The sequence below is a fragment of the Panthera pardus genome, unplaced genomic scaffold, assembly GCF_024362965.1.
Source record: "Panthera pardus isolate Hobbes unplaced genomic scaffold, ASM2436296v1 HiC_scaffold_2, whole genome shotgun sequence".
Classification (NCBI taxonomy): Eukaryota; Metazoa; Chordata; class Mammalia; order Carnivora; family Felidae; genus Panthera; species Panthera pardus.
In genome coordinates this window covers 24132527-24149814 of record NW_026526765.1, presented here as the reverse complement: position 1 = coordinate 24149814, position 17288 = coordinate 24132527, and positions in this window count along the sequence as shown.

Genomic DNA, 17288 nt, shown 5'->3' with positions numbered 1-17288 from the left:
GTGTACAACTATCTTTAATTGAAATGAGAGGATTAATTGACTTTCAGCCCATATATATATATATATATATATATATATATATATATATATATATGTATGTATTTTTTTTTTTTACTTTACCAGTTAAAACTTGAATTCATCAATTAAAAAGCCAGAGTAACTATAGCTCCATTTAAACTGGACAAATAATTCTCTCTGCTCTGTGAATAGTATCAAATCCGAATATTTTGTGACATACCATTATTGCTATTTCCTTTTCCATGTATTTCCATTCTCTGAGTTAAAGTGTATTTTTAGCTCCTCTTGTGGCTTTGTGGGTTCACAGCTGTATACTATTTATTTATTTATTTATTTATTTATTTTTTTGTATCTTTATGAATTTATTTATTTATTTTTTTTTAATATATGAAATTTACTGTCAAATTGGTTTCCATACAACACCCAGTGCTCATCCCAAAAGGTGCCCTCCTCAATACCCATCACCCACCCTGCCCTCCCTCCCACCCCCCATCAACCCTCAGTTTGTTCTCAGTTTTTAACAGTCTCTAATGCTTTGGCTCTCTCCCACTCTAACCTCTTTTTTTTTTTTTTTTCCTTCCCCTCCCCCATGGGTTTCTGTTATGTTTCTCAGGATCCTGAGCTGTATACTATTTAAATAGCTAAGGAAACATTAACCAAGTGAGTGGAAATACAGAGCGCAAAGGTATGGAATAAAAGAGGAAGACCTTGCACTGTAGTGTAGGTACAGGACTGTTAATGCATAGACTACTTGGAAGAGACATGGAATATGTTGCCACTCCCAATATTAGCCAGCATTGTTATGGAAAGGATTGATTGGCTTAATTCGAAGCTGGGGACAAAGATGTTTCACATCTTCAGCAGACTGAGGGAGTAAAGTAAGCAATTCTTTCTACTGCTTCTCTCTATTAACTTTATGCTCCACTTGTCAGTTGGATGAAGCATTTTAGTCACTGTATCAACTTCTGATTAGACAGGGCCTCTCCTATTCTGTTGATAGATAGATAGATAGATAGATAGATGGGAAGAAAGAATATCTAATTCATAATTCATTTCATTGATATTTAAAAAATAAAGGAAAAAACCCAGTAGCAACATAAGACATCTATATTATATATAGAAAACTAGTTTTACTGTAAATGTAAAATAACTGTTTTTGCTGATACTGTTAGCTATTTTTGATGCACATTATTGCCTCATAAGCCCCTCCAAATAAGGTTTTCTCAACTTGCTTCACTATAAAAATACACAAATTTGTATTTCAGAAGCTAATTGAAGTTATTCATCAGAGTAACTTTGGATATAGGTTTAGTTGGACATTTCAGAGATTATTTCCAAATTAAAAAAGAGTCCACAAATATATGATTAAGCTTTAGGGACTGCTAACGTTTCGTATCATCATCACTTAGTCTAGTAACTTGTTCAGTTTAACTAGCACATTGGTAGGAACTGTTCTATCTGCTGTGGGCACTGTCTTTTTACTCAGTAAGAGCCCTCCTTTAAAAATACATATTCTGTCCAGAAAAAAGGACTTGGGAGAAAGAATACACAATGATAGGAGAGCAAAGTTATTAATACCAATTCATTAATTTGCCAAGTGTTTATTGAGCATATAGTGGCCAAGAACATGGTCCCTGCTTATAAGGAGATAGCAGTCTTGTCAGAAGAAACAGACCTATGCATTCTGTATGAAAATATCAGGTGCTCTGATTACACAATATATATTTTTATTTGTTTTTTAAAAATTATGCTAATGACCACTTGTTACATTTAGTTTAACTGGAGACACGTTGTTTTATTGAACATGAAGTCCATGGAATCAAACATATCAGTAATCATTATTAATGGTAAAACCACTGTTCTATTTAATGTGATTTAATAGGATGACCTCACTGATATAATCCCTGGTTTCCTGCAGGAAACAGCCAAAGAATCAAGATGGAAAGAAGGGAAATATGTGCAAAATGGTGGTGTTCTTTGCATCCAAACTACTCCTCAGAGGGAAAGAGACAAGACACTATTTCCTACCACTCAGACAGTGGGTAGTATGTGACAGTTTCTTGGAATATGAATGCCCATTTAGCTTTCAGGCAAATTTTACATTCTCTTCCTCTCTATTTGGAAATTGAAACATTTATGTTATTACATTATTTAATTATAGTATATTACTTGCTTGATTGAAGAATAAAAGAATATTCTTGCTCAACTGAAAACCAATGTACCCAACTTATAATTCTTCTAATTTGAAATAATTATATCACACAACGTGTGAAGCCACTTATTATATTTGATTCATCACATCAGTTTTCTTCTAAATCGTTTCAGAAATAATATGCCTTGCCGGAAGCATTTCTGCAATATGTGATGACATTTCAAGAAAGTAAACAACACTGTATGGACGTTATTTACCTGTGTGCAAATATCCCAAGCAATTTAAAGAGAGGGAGTTCTTATATACTGATGTATAGAAAAATAAAGTAAGAGTTGAAGGGAAAATTGGAGAAGGAAGATGTATGAATCCATTAGGAACATAGCAGATGAAGAATTTGGTAATTCTCCTAATTACTCTCTTTTCAGTTGATTCTACACACCTTTCAGAATCTAGTAACAAAAAGTCACACTTAGAATGACTAATTTGGCTTAACCACTCTATTCTTAGACTGGACATAGTTGCAGCTCAGGAGAAAATTACTGAAGTGGAGAATTACAAAGCTTTTCTTATCTGGGGAAATACACATTGTCTAATTCTGAAGGGAACCTGTGAACTGAACAACCAAAATATTTCTCTGGTAAGCACTTGTATTGAAAAGGCATTTATCTAGATTCATTACACATTTTAATAAATATCTGATTTTGTGACACTAAGTAACATAAGTGACATAACTATATTAGCAAATACTAGTTAATGTTGTATATTTTATATCATTACAATTGGAGAAAAAAGAATATACAAGCCCAGTTTTCCAGGACTTCACATAAATTATTCTGCTGTCTTCCTTGAAAAATCAGCTCTAGTACCCTGCCTAAGAGCATGGTGCCTACAGTGCAGCCATACTGCCTTGGCTCTAGTAATTAATCAGCTGTGCTCTCTTGGAGGCATTCTTCATTTCTGTTACATTAAACAGGCATAATACTGGTATCCGTCTCCTAGTGTTTGGGGGGAGGGCAGGTAAGGAGTTTTGAAGACCATCATTTACATAGCAAACACCCAGAAGTATTAGCTCTCAACAGCCATTTTGCTTATATTTTACTAAAACTGGAAGTCAGAGATTTCTAAATCTATAGGCGAACAGTAAAATAAGTTGTCATTTTCAAAACATACTGTAACATAGTTCCATTTAATTATTGAAGCCTTTGCTTACATTATATACTTTATTTAAACTTCATGGAATTTAATGGCTGGCCAGAGACTCAGGATACAGTTTGTGCTGAGGTCCAGACTTTGGTAGTGTGGAGTCTAGACAGTGATGTTTCTCCAAAAAAAAAAAAAAAATCTCCAAGAAACTTTAATATCTAGAATAACAGGTAATTATATGATTTTTAAGAAGAAGTACCTTGATTGAGATATGTAATGGTTTTGGCAACAATGCAGGTAGGTTGCTACTAAGTTTAGAGAAGACATATCCTGGTGACGAAGACTTCTCTTGTCCTTTCTAGAGTCAAAATAATAACTCATCTCAGGAAAAATATACAAGAGAAGAAAATATGAAAAATTAAATATCATTTTGAATATATTTTTCATCTTCTTTTAGGTATTTTATATTTTATGTAGATTAAAAATGAATCGATAAAACAATTGCTTTTATAATTTTATTAGAAATTATTTAATTGTAAAAATTCTTTTTTTATTATAAAAATGAAAATGGTTCAAGTATTGGAGTGACCACAGTATGTAATTTGAAACATATATTTTAGACAAAATAAGTAGCAAATGTATCGAGATCCTGACCACTCTAGAAAGCAACAGACTGAAATCCAGAGACCCATTCATGTGGGTCATTCTTCGCATTTTTTTACATAATACAATTTTTTAAGCTAAAAAATGTTGTGAAAGAGCAGTGAAAGACTTTCCTAAACTATATAATTGATTGAAATGTAAAATAAGTTTTGAATAGTCTTCAGTAGAGAACTATATAATTATATTATTTTCAGCTTTAAAAACTTCAGTCTGATAGTTTTGGTTATATGAAATAATCAGTATGATTCTCTCCATCTGACAGATAATTCAACACTCATTAGTTTTTGCTTAGGAATTCACTCAGAGACACCACCCCTGCAGATGTATAAATACTATGAAGCATCTTTTTTTTATACAGAGGTAGAAAGTCAAAAGACTTCTTATATACTCCTACAGTCTTCTCTTTATTTGATTAAAGAAAAAATTATTCTTTTGTATTGGGGCTATAGACGTCTGAAGTATGACTAATTTTGCTACTTTTCTTGAAACATTTGTTTTTATCCAACATAAAATGAAAAATACAGAAAACACAATAAAATGAATTTGTGCTATACTTTAATCCCATAAGAGAATATAAAAAGTCATAATTTTTTGTTTTATAATGTTCATTCCCGTTTATATCAATAGTAAATATCTAACTAATTTGTACATATAAAGAGCTACTTTTTTCTCCAAATATTTGTGATTGAATAAGTATCATTTATTGAATAGTATATTGTGTCTTAAATACTTCAAGTGTCATGCTTTCTATATGAGTCAGTTGCTATTTATGCAAGATGTCCAAACTGGATTACGGTAACAGATTCCTTCAGAAAAGTCAGACCTATGATGTCAGGTGAGTGAGTCCCTATTTTCATTATATTCAGGACTCTCTTGTCTAATGTAGGAAAAAACATCAGTTCACTCTTCTGTTTTCATGAATGCAGAAGGGACCTGATGAACACAAGTTTTAATTGAATGTTATAACTGACCACAGATTTCTAGCAAGACACAGCCATTCTGGCTTCCATAGTTCATTGCCTTTAAGAGGCACCTTTAAGGTTTTGCTTTGTTATCTTGGTAGTCTCATTGTATCTTATAATCAACAGCATCTTGGATTCAAAACTAAACTATGCATCTTGAACTTTTTCTCCTTTGTTTTTATTTTAATACAAATTTCAATAATGTGACTTTATGTTACTTGTCCCTTGCCGCCCCCCCCCCCCAGAAGAAGATCATATATGACAAAGTGGGTCTTCTGTCCTAGATGACAGGCCTGATATTAAGATTCTTTTCAGTTTAATTCTAGGACACTTCATCCCTTTGTCCCCTAGAGTTAAATGGGAGCAGCTTATCTGATTATCCCGGAGGTCACAGAACAGCTGCTATAATCCCTCTCTTTTGATATAATGGTTCTCATTCTCTGCTGCAGGGTAGCATGGTCATTCCAGGGCAAATATATGACAAGCATGGTTAACTGTACTGAGAGAATTTTCTTCTATAGCAAGGAGGTTTAAGGCTTGTAATTTACCTCTCACATAGCTTTAGATTTTCAGCATCTCATAATGCAAATTTCATTTATCTTTCAGAATGTCTACTTGAATTATCTATTTTTTAGGAGAAAATTAGATACTACTTTATAATGTAAATGACAAGTACACTAAATTAAAGTAAATCAACTAATGGATATTCGAACATATGGGAGATCTTCAATGTAGGGAGATTATATGGAGAGTCATCGGGCAGGATATATCCTGTCCCTTTGTCAATAGTTTTGTCAGGGTTATTGACTTTTATGAGATTTTTTCCTATCTTGCTTATGTTATAAAAGGACAGCAATCAGGTGGTGGAGAGGGGAAAATGGGTGATGGGCGTTGAGGAGGGCACTGGTTGGGATGAGCACTGGGTGTTAAAAAAGGCCAGCAATAATTATGTGATATAAGTAGCTGGTAGGGCTATATTTTATTCCTAGCAGATATGAGGGGGCCTCAGGATCCATGAATTTGTGATATTAGCTTGGAAGAAGAGAGTAATGCAATTATATGAGAATCCTAGTTGTTGTAGATCTATATTCACTGGAAACTTATGGCCTTAAGTCAGAAGACATTTTATAAATTTCTGTATATAGAGCAAGATCTTATTATATGTCTATAAAAGAAAGATTAATCCAGAGAAGTTGATCATTGCATACCGTAGTGGTGGACTAGAGAAACCATATAGGTTATGTGCCCAATATAGTATTTTCTTTCGTAGGTCCTGTCATAAATCTTGGTTAAACAGCTTGTTATTCCAAGTTTGCTCCAATCTTGGGTCATGCTTTGGGCCCCAAAGACAAAATTAGTATAATTATATAAGATGTGGAGATACCACTGTTGCATAGGGCTATTATTGAGCAATCAAAAGTTACTCATGACCTGGACTCTTTTTTTTAGGTCATTTTAATACACATGTTTAGTGGTTGTCAGGTGACTTGGTCTCCATCCGGTTGGCATATAAGGCCCATATTTCTTCTGTACTATTAGGACAAACTTAGATTCTACTATATCATAGACATTATATCATGACAGACTTGTTCTGGTGAAACTTAGTGAAGATTTTAATAAAAATGGTGTTGTCTATTTCTAAGAGAATAAAAGATGATATCCAGATGGAGTAGACTAGAGAGATTATTATCTGGTTTGAACAATACCATTCAAGGAGAAATTGCTTGTGATTGCCCATGAAAAGTACAAGGACAACAAAGGACTTAGTAGAAGGTGGATAGAATCCATCTGTCCACTTAGCTAGTTTGCAACCTGCCCCAATCAACTGCTGATTACAACTAAAACATGAATCAACCAAACCCTTTGTTTTGTAATGTTTCCAAAAATGTTTCATCCATATTTATTATTTTATCTTCTAATGTTCTAAGAAACAAACTATTTAGATTCTGCTTGTTGATTTAATCTAGAGGAATAAGAACTTCAATGGTTAAGAGATGCTTTCTGGATGTTACCTAATGTTAATGCTACTGTTATGGTAAAAGTAATTTTTCAATTGCTAAAAAAATGATGCAACAAAGCATAAATTATTATTCATTAAATAGTATCTGTAAGCTTTTGTTCATCAGCGCCCCCCCCCCTTAATTCCCAAAGTTCATGCAGAGAAAAGGTAACACCTCCAGGAAATCTTCAATCCATTGTCCATGGACCACAAAGTACAGAAACCATTTTAAATTGTATTAGACTATTTCATCCTTTCATTTTTGTTTTCCCATCATACCTGATTATTTCTGTGGAGGAATAATACAATTTGAATTTTCTTAATTGTCAGAAATTGGGTTAGTTCCTTTATTATGGAACCACATGTGCAATATTTGAAACATGTGTTTTCAGCATTGCTTGGCCAATAATAAACAAGTTTTCCAGCAGCCACTCTGCACTTTCTTTGGTTTCAAAATTATCAAATAGAAAAAAATACATACAAAATTGTAGCCTATACTTCTATTCTGATGTCTGTTATCTTTTTTTTTTATCCTTTGTTAGCCCCATTTTTAAATTTTTTTTTTAACGTTTATTTATTTTTGAGACAGAGAGAGACAGAGCATGAACGGGGGGAGGGCAGAGAGAGAGGGAGACACAGAATTGGAAGCAGGCTCCAGGCTCTGAGCCATCAGCCCAGAGCCCGACACGGGGCTCGAACCCATGGACCGTGAGATCGTGACCTGAGCTGAAGTCATACGCTTAACCGACTGAGCCACCCAGGCGCCTAGCCCCATTTTTTAAAAGATCTTTGTCTCCAAGATGACTAACCTGAACTTGCCTCCATGCTTCAAATGGTTAAGGGTCTGACTAAAGATTTTTTTGATATAATTTATAGTAATTACTTTATAATCATACTTCAAATTTACTTAGCAGACTACCTGCTGATAGAAAATGTTCAAAAATATTTTGTGAATTGAATTAATCACAGCATTGCTAGTGGGGGCTTTCTATAATGTAGCAGGAAGAATCACATAGACAGGTATCTTTTTAAAACAATATGTTTTATTTTTATATTTTCTAATATATTCTTTTTGTTTTAGTCATATATTGTTTACCTAACTTTGTATTTGGGGGTCTTAGCAAAAGAAGTATTTTATCTCTTTCTAATTAACATTTCATTCGGGCTTTTCATCATAGAAATGGCCCCAAATGCTTCATGACTCAAGAAATCTATTAGTTAGACATGACTTTTATGTGTTATAAATACTACAACTTGTTTCTGACTCCAAAATGTGGATTAATTCTGGAGGAGGTACTGAACATGAGAAAGAAATGTTGGCTATCCAAATAAAGTGTCTGTTTTTGCAAAGGATTTGCAAAATTTAAAAAAAAATTTGCAAAAATTAAAAAAAAATTGTTTATTTTTGACAGAGAGAGACAGAGAGAGAGTGTGAGCAGGGAAGGGGCAGAGAGAGAGGGAGACACAGAATCCGAAGCAGGCTCTAGGCTCTGAGCTGTCAGCACAGAGCCCAATACAGGGCTTGAATCAATGAGCTGTGAGATGGTGACCTGAGCCAGAATCCCATGCTTAATCGACCGAGCCACCGAGGTGCCCCTGAATAATATTTTTAAGAGAACCAATCCAATGTCCATTATACTTAGCAGTTGGATTTTCCATTTCATACTCTATCATGGGACCATTCAGTGGCAGCCTCTTGTATTAAGTGAATCCTTTGTTCAGATATTACTGGTCGTGGCATATCTATGAACAAATTATTGTGTTGAAAGCCTATTGAGGAATTCTGGAAACCATAGTTTGTATTATATTCAATAGATAGAGGATAGATAGATAGATAATAGAAAGATATCCTCCACTCATTTTCAATTAAAAAATAAAACAAACATTTGTCAATATTACAATAAGATCCAGAGGAGCTGATTATTTGTCCTTCCCAAGGATGTTGCCAAGATCATGGATAAATAATCAATTCCTCTGGATCTCACTATAATATTGGCAAACTTCTGGAGGTATAGAGGAGCCATAGAAAACCTTATATTTTCTGTAAATAGTCTATTATATGAATATAGAGTTAGATAACTCTTTCTGTCATTTTATTTACTCTTAATAATCATATTTAAATTTATCCCTTCTCAATCTCAAGCAGTGAGATATTCTCAAATATAGTTTAATGAACGCTTGTATAAATGATCTCAGTCACTTATGCAATGAACCGGTTACATATCTATAAATATGAGAGCCCCTGTTAACTTCTTATTCATATTCAATGACTTAGTAAAGGTCACAAATGGATCTAAAACACAGTTGGGCAGCTTGGTGCAAGTACAAGACACTACTGTGTAGGAGTTCACAGGTCAAAGAGAAGTGGCCAGATGAGATTCCCTGAGGCATGGAATGCCTTCTGTTGTCCTTGCTGACACTGGAATCTAACTCAGTCAAGAAAATAATTTACCAGATGTAGGACCTCAGGATAGAACACAGATCTAATTATCATCACAGTCAAAGATAATGCTAATGTCACTCAAGTGGGAACAGTTCCAACACTCATTTGTACTAAAAGGTGAATTGTGTTTGCTGACCCATTTTGAAAAAAAAAATCTCAGGTTTTCAAACAGTATTTTTAGTACTCAGTATTATTTTTCAACTACTTCAGCCTCCATTTTGAGTCTGGAAGTAGCAACTAATATAATCTAAAAGAGTGCATAAATCATGTTGCTAATTTGGAGGGGTAAGAAGACCACAGTAATATCAAGGATGATAATGCTTTATGTTAAGGAATATTAGGTGGTCCATGGTTTGATTTTTCTTGGCCATTTTGGTTCCTTAAAACATTCTGAAGCTGAGGCAAATCAATGCCATCATTTTATAATTAATACATGAATACATGTCAATAAATAGTATATTATTGTTTTAGAAATATAATTCTTTGTAGTAATACTTGTAATTTTATAATCTTATTTCACTGGTTGTTTGTAAAGGAATATATAGCAATCATCAATCATGCAATGTTAATATATATTATATATATAGTAAATATATGATATAAAATATATACTATTATAATTATAATATATATATATATACTATATATGTATTTATATATAAATTATTTCTTCCAATGAGTGATAATGTAGCAATGAAAAGCATTATTATCTTCACTTTTGTATAAGAGGAAATACTCACCCTAATCTAAAATCAAATTTATCCCCTACTCAACATCACTTTAAGCCTGATGCCTGAAGTGTCCTGTAGCCTAACACCAATCTGAGAGGATGACTGATAAAGAGAGAGGTCAAAGTAGAAAAAGACGATAGTGTTAATCTATTGCAAATAAATTAACTCACATTTGAAAGTTTTGCAAATTAGATGAACATGTGAACACATTGTAAGAGCCCATCCTGTAAAAACTGAAGCTTATACTATATTAGTTTCATAGTAAATCCACTTTTAGTTAATACTGTGTTAGAAAGGATCTGAACTATGGCCGAATTGCTAAATGTTGCAATGAAAAACAAAAGTTATTTTTGTCTCACTTTTTAAATATAAATTTGTCAGATTGTTCTTTTAGAACAAAGTAGTGGATGGTTTGTGCTCTAGATTTCAGTATATAAATTCAAGCATATTGACAATATAAAACAAAAAGTTTCTTAATTTCCCATGAACCATACTGGTTTCTGATCTCCAGAAAACTGATTATTAACTGTCTTTGTGATTGCTTAGTGGTCTAGATGACATCTCATTTTCAAATTTTTATTCCTATCTTTATTTCCTATCTGCATTTTTAATTGTAGTGATCATTCAGAGATATGAAACATCAAAATTTTAATTAACATAGACCTCCCACCTGGACTAGGAATTATCAAGAACAGAGATTTTGAGTAAAAGTTTCATTTTTTTTCCAATATATGAAATTTAAAAGTTTCATTTTTGATAGTAAATGTTTGACCTTTATTGCTATGTTCTAGTTATTAGTTAGACATCTTATTATACTTTTGAATGAGTATTCATCTGAATTCTATATTTTATTGCATCATGCAGAAAACAGTTCACCGTCATAATCAAAACAGCAAAAGGTAAACCTACAGAAAATGAAATCATGTAAGCTTAAATTTATTAATTAAACCCTAAAATCTAGACTTATTTCTGTGGATGTCATGAAATAAATTATTTTATTATTCTACAAGATGGCCCCACCTTGAAAAAAATAAATCAAGTTTGCTAAATCTCTAACTGGATGCTGTAACTTAGTAAAGTATCTGCCATATATGTAGTCTTTCAATTTTGAAAGTAGTCTTGCTATGCCTTAAAAAAAAAGCTTTAACTGTTGATTTAAGGACATTGTTTTGGATATTTCTTACCTAAGAAAGTGTCATTAACGTTCCATGAGTGAGATTTTGTTATTTTCCAATGCAAAATATTATTCCTGACCTGCAAGTTGGTTTCTCAAAACACTGTCATTTTCTGTCATCTACCACAAGAACTGCATAGAGATTTCAAACAGATTTCCACTCCTTACGTATCCATGGGATATCTAACTCGTAGTATTTGCTTGATAAGATTTTCCCCAGTTACACTAATATTTCTACATGGGTTTAATGCACTTACCAAATAAGAGAATCACAAAGATTAACACACACACACACACACACACACACACACACATTTCAGAGGACTTTCTATTTCACCTAGGACATTTGAGAAGTGATATAAAGGAAAAACCTATAAGAATTGTAAAGGCCAAATAATCTTCAAGTAGGTTTAAAAACATTTTTTTTTTTAAAAGTTGGCTCCATGCCCGGCATGGAGCCCAACACAGGGCTTGAACTCACGACTCTGAGATCAAGACCTGAGCTGAAGTCAAGAGTTGGATGCTTAACCTACTGAGTCACCCAGGCACCCCTAAAAACATTCTGTAGTGAATGAAAATGAAGGTTATCATTGCTCAAAACTTGTAATCCTTATTATTTAGACAAGTAGAAGATACTTTCAGTTTGGAAGTTTTGGCTTCCATAAAGGCCAAGTGGTATTTACCACACTAATCTTACCTCAAATAATCATTGTGAACTCCAAACAAATTATAAACAATAAACTGAAAGCCTTTCAGAGGCTTTAAGTAGAATGAACAACAGATTACAAGCAGGCAGAATGTAATTAGATCCTTGAAAGGAGAGTATCACATGGGGTGATTTATGATTACAAAACCTTTGCTCTGACGGCACCCCCAAGTTTCTGTGGTACAAAGTGGCTAGAAATAAAGCAGAAATTTGGAGTCTTTTTTTTGGTGTAATGAGTCAGAGAATGGCGTTTAGGAGCACTGATTTGGAGAGAATTGAATAGAGATAATCCAGCAATGAGGGAACCACAGAAAGACAATCTCCATAACCTTAAACAAAAACTCCCAAATTTGTGGCTGATCCAAGAATTGTGTGTGGGTGAGCAAGTTCTCAAAGAATCAGAGAGGGAAAGAACCACTACAAAGCTGAGAGAGTAGACCAGACATCTCAGCTCCTGCTCACTTCAATGCATTGTGGAATTCAAGTCCCATTGAGTTAGAGAAATATGGCAAACCCTAACTGTAAGTATTTACTATGTGCTAGGCCATAAAACAATCTCAATAATTTAAAAGGATTTAAGCCATACAGAATAGATTTTCTGTCTACAGTGGAATTAAAATAGAAACCAAAGTTATGTCAAAATAACCAAATATTTTGACTTTAAGAAAAACATTTCTAAATAAACTGTGCGTGTGAGTAGAAACTGCAAAGATAAAATGAAAATGTTTTAATCACATGACAATGAACACACAACATACCCGAATTTGTGGAAGGTATCTAAAACAGAGTATGTCTTTAAATAATTATATTAGGGCCGCCTGGGTGGCTCCGTCGGTTAAGCGTCCGACTTCAGCTCAGGTCATGATCTCACGGTCCGTGAGTTCGAGCCCCGCGTCGGTCTCTGGGCTGACGGCTCAGAGCCTGGAGCCTGCTTCCGATTCTGTGTCTCCCTCTCTCTCTGCCCTTCCCCCATTCATGCTCGCTCTCTGTCTCAAAAATAAATACATTAAAAAAATAAAATAAAATAATACTATTAGAAAAGAGGAACTGTTTAAAAGTTAATGTTTTGAGGTTACACCTAAAGAAGTTAAAAAAGGATGACAAGCCCAACAGAAGTAAATGAAAGTCTTTATTTAAAAAAAGAAGAAATCAAGTCATTTGAAAAAAATAATAATGTAAACAAGTAAAAAGTGGGTCTTTAAAATGATTAAGAAAAATGAAAAATCTGTAGCCATGTTAACCAATAAAATAGATTAACACATATTATCAAAATCAGGGATTATAGAAAGGACACCATGAGAAAGTATTTAGATATTGGCAACATAATAAGGAAATATTAAGTATAGCTTGTGACGATAATCTAACAATTTATATAAAATAGACTACTTTCTTAAAAGGTGCAACTTGCCAAACCTTATATGGGATAATTAGAATATTTGAATAGCCATATACTTATTAGAAAAACTGAATGTATTATCAAAAATCTTCCCACTAAAATAACCCATGCAAAGTTAAGTTTGCTAGTTGACTCTATCAAATTTTAATGGAGAAAAAAATGCCAGTCTAACATAATTTTTTTTCAGAATAGAAAAGAAAAAAAAACCACTTTTTAAATTATTTATGAGGCTAGGATATCTTTGATACTAAAACTTGACAAGGCTATTATAAAAAAAGAACACAGCTAATTACAGATGAATTTTTCTAGCACAGACTAAACTTTCTTATTAATCTTGATGTAAAAACTTGCAAAATTTTAGTGACTTGAATCCAGAAATTATATGTATTAAAAACATATAGAGAGAAATCACACAGAGAGAAGTATATAGGTTATATAAAGAAATATATAGAGAAAGTATATGTATCACATAAAAATATTTATTAAAATGACCAAAGCGGTTTATCCCAGCAAGACAGGACTTATTTCCTATTCAAAAATCAATGTAATTGAATATGTTAACAGGAAAAAATGATATAATCTCAGTGGGCATAGAAAAATGTGTTTAACAAAGTTTACATTAATTCATGATACAAGGTCTCATTACATTAATAATGAAAGGATCTTAGTTGATCTGATAAAGACCATCTATGAAAAACCTACAGCTAATGTTATATTTAAGAGTGAAATATTGAACATTATTCTCCAAAGATCCAAAACCAGGCAGAGATGTCTAATGTCTTGACTTTAGTCAGTCTTGTAGTAGACATCCTAACCAACAACTAAGGCTAGCAAAAAAGCATAAAGTCATAAAGCTTAGGAAAAAGAAAGTAAAGTTGTTTTTATAAACAAAAGACAATAATACTAAGAATCTACAGAAAAGTCGCTAACAGAAATAAGTGATTTGGCAGCCAAAACAATCTGAAAAGAAAAAGGGTGGAGGGGAACTTGCACTAATCTGATTTCAAAGCTAACTGTATAGCTCCAGCAGTCAAAACAAGGTGGAGATCACATACAGGTAGATGAATAATAGAGAAAATGAGTAATGGATAGTAGATTTTATAGCATATGATTTTGGAACATTTGAAAATGCATATCAAAAACAAAGTAAACATGAACTCTTCCTTACACTGCAGAGAAAAATTAATTTGGAATGGATCGTAGATCAGAATTTAAAAGTTAAAACTATTTTAAAAAATTAGAAGAAAACAAAAGATTAAACCTTTGAGACTTGGAGTAGGCAAAGAATAACAACACAATATGAATTAGACATTATTAAAAATATACCTTAAAAAGGCAACATTAGAATTATGAAGAGCTAAGCCACGTACATGGGGAAAATATCACAAGGTATATATCTGACCAAGGATTTCAATCCAGAATCTATAAAGAATTCTTACAATTAAATAATAAAAATGTAAAACAAATAATATATAAACATGGACAAAATATTTGAGTAGATAATGTAGGAAAGGAGAGATCCTGATGGACCACAAACACATGAAATGATGTTTAATGTTATTAAGCTGGAAGGAGAATCAAGTAAAATAGTCATTTTGGAAGGCAGTTTGGCAATTTCTTATACAGTTACATACACTTATTTGATCAGTAATTCTCCAGTATATTTACCCAAGAGAAGGGAACACGCATCTGCACAAAAACTTCTATGTGAAATTCATAGTGGCTATATCTGTAATACCCAAAATTGGGGAAAAAAAACAAAAAAACAAAACAAAGCAAAACAAATGTCCATCAATACATGAATGAGTAAAAAATTGTGTTGTTATATCATTAAGCAATAAATGAGAATCAATGACTATTATATGCAAAATGTGAATTAATCTCAAATCAGTATTCTTAGCAAAACTACCAGGCACAGGAAAAATACACTCTCTGTGATGCCATTTACATAAGGCTATGGCAGATAAAAGTCACTCCGGTGGTAGGTATCAGAATAGTGACTATTGGGGTGCAGCCCACTGACAATAAAAGATGCATGAGAAAACTATCTGGGGTAAAGGAGAGGTGGTGCTGGTTACTTTGACTTATATACTTGTCAAAACTCATCAAAGCCTGTGTGTGTGTGTGTGTGTGTGTGTGTGTATGTATATATATGTGTGTGTATATATATATGTGTATATATATGTGTGTATATATATGTGTGTATATATATGGTGTACATTTTGCTTTCTGTGAATTTATACATAAACATTTAAAAAATGAAATTATTCATTTCATTCATTCATCATTCATTATTCATTATTTTCATCTCACTGGAAAAGGAGAGAAAGAATGCAAGATGAAGCACAGAAAATCATAAATAGATAAAATGTCAAGTCTGTGTATGTGCAATGAGGAAGGAAGGACTATTTACAAACTGTAATATTACTGTAGAAGTATGTGGCATTAATTCTACCTGCTCATCAAAACATGTCAGAGACATGAAGGCCAGTGTGTATACTGATAAAATATATATATGTATCCATGTTCTTCCCTAAAAACAGCTGTTGATGTTAGCGAATAATCTTTAGTTCATCCGTGTTTTGAAATTTCCTCGTACTTGCAATGTGAGAGGAAATTTTATAGGGTGTTAAAGTACTAATGTTGTAGGAGTTTGATTTCATTTGGGGGATATTAGTTAGGTGATTAGCACATTTTTAAGTTTGCCTGTTTTTGTTTTGTTTTTTGTTTTATGTGGAGTGTTCGACAAAACATTATACTTCATCCAGTAGCTAAATTGTCATAAGAAAAGAAATTAATTTGTCATGAAATTTAACCATCCCTTCTTCAAAAGTTAATCACTCTCCACACAATCCAGTCTATGAGTTTCTGTGAGGTCTCAGTGAAAGCGTTCTGAAAGTTACCCAACAGGAGTGGTTTATAAATATATAAAAAGATATGTTTGATTGAGAGAAGGGCTGTTTGCACTTGGAGTATAAATAGTCCATAAATAGTAGAAGTGGTTTTTTTTTCCAATTTTGTGGAAAAAACTGTCCCTGCATGGTTGAAAATGTTGTGAGATATTAAGACCAAAGAATAGCTTTTGAGATTGAATCCTATCAGACATCTTATCCATTTCTTACTCTCAAAGACCTGAACACACGAACCAGAAGTATTTATTCCTATTCACCAAGTGGAAATCACAAGGAATGACAGCACACACTCTTGTGGGTATTCTCAACTGCAAAAATGAGCTCTGAGCAAATACCTACCAAATCATTGAGGTGTGTGCCAGGACCATCAGAGGCAACAAATTTTCAGGCCCAAAGAAAAATGGATATTGAAAGTAAGTGCAATGAATTCATTCAGAGATTTAGTTAGGGTGCCGCATCTACAATGTAAAGAATTGGCAGTTAATAGAAGAATTTATTGGAGATCTTGGAAATGAAAAATATAATTACTGAATTAAAAAAATCAATATGTGGGTTCAGTAGTAGAATGCATATAGCTGAACAAAAATTAGTGATGTGGAAAATTAGACGGAGGAATTTCCTCAGCATGTAGCATCCTGGGATAAAATGCAAAGTAAATAGGAGAAGAAAAGTGGTAAGACGAGATACAGAGGTGCTAACCTCTTTCCGGCAGAATTTTGGAGTAGAGAATAAATATAAAGATAACAATGCAGGTATGGAAGACATGAAAGCTGGGAGTGTCCTACAATGTTAAGAAGGAAAGGATCCTCAGATTATAAGAAAAAACCTGCCTATTTTGAAACATTGTGATAATTTGTTTCAAGACAGAAAATCCTATAGCAGAGTGAAGACGTAAGTTACCTACAGAGCAATAAGAATCAGACTGACTTCACAATTAGTTTCATCAATATTAAGAAAACAATGAGCAGATTCTAAAAAATTTTTATTTT